Here is a 598-nt window from a genome sequence, read left to right as displayed (position 1 = left end):
GTCTGCACACTAATTATCTTGTGCCACAACATGCCTAGAACTCAAGGTTCTCTTGAATTGTCAGATTTTGTTAGAGGAAGGATAGTTGGTCAAGCAGATAGTGGAGTAAGTCAGCAGCAAATTTCACAGAATTTGGGAATCCCGCTTTTGACAGTCAACAGAATCATCGTGCAGTTCAGGAAACACGGCAAGGAAACAACTGAGCAGCATCCGGGTTGTCCTGGTCCATCAGAGAGGACAAAAAGGGCTGTCAAGAGGAGCATCGAAATGGATCCCAGATTAACGACTGCAGAAGTGGCCAAAGTTGGCGGGATGAGCCCGAAATCTGTTCAACGGATTCTCCACAGATTAAGTTATCGTTGCAGAGCAGCTAAGCGAAAGCCCTTATTAAGACCTACTAACATAGTCAGACGAAAGAAGTGGGCAAGTGATATGATGACCAAGCTTCTGGACTTTTGGAAGACTGTATTATTTTTAGACGAATCAAGATTTGCTCAATTTTCGAACAGTGGAAAGATATGGGTCTGGAGAATGCCTCACCAAGAGTTTTGGCTCAACAGATTGCAGCCAACTGTGAAGCATGGTGGTTTCAGCGTAA

At 44.5% G+C, this 598-nt stretch overlaps 1 protein-coding gene across 1 annotated transcript in view; it reads right to left on the bottom strand.

Annotated features, from left to right (window-relative positions):
* LOC106472184 (fibulin-1-like) overlaps window positions 1-598 on the bottom strand; it is a gene marked incomplete at its 5' end in the record, with an annotated part of 47397 nt that overhangs the window by 19843 nt on the left and 26956 nt on the right. The gene's annotated exons all lie outside the window — the stretch shown is intronic.

The sequence above is a fragment of the Limulus polyphemus genome, unplaced genomic scaffold (assembly GCF_000517525.1).
Source record: "Limulus polyphemus unplaced genomic scaffold, Limulus_polyphemus-2.1.2 Scaffold5145, whole genome shotgun sequence".
Lineage (NCBI taxonomy): Eukaryota > Metazoa > Arthropoda > Merostomata > Xiphosura > Limulidae > Limulus > Limulus polyphemus.
The sequence above is the reverse complement of the archived record's forward strand: the minus strand, read 5'-3'. Positions and strand labels throughout refer to the sequence as shown.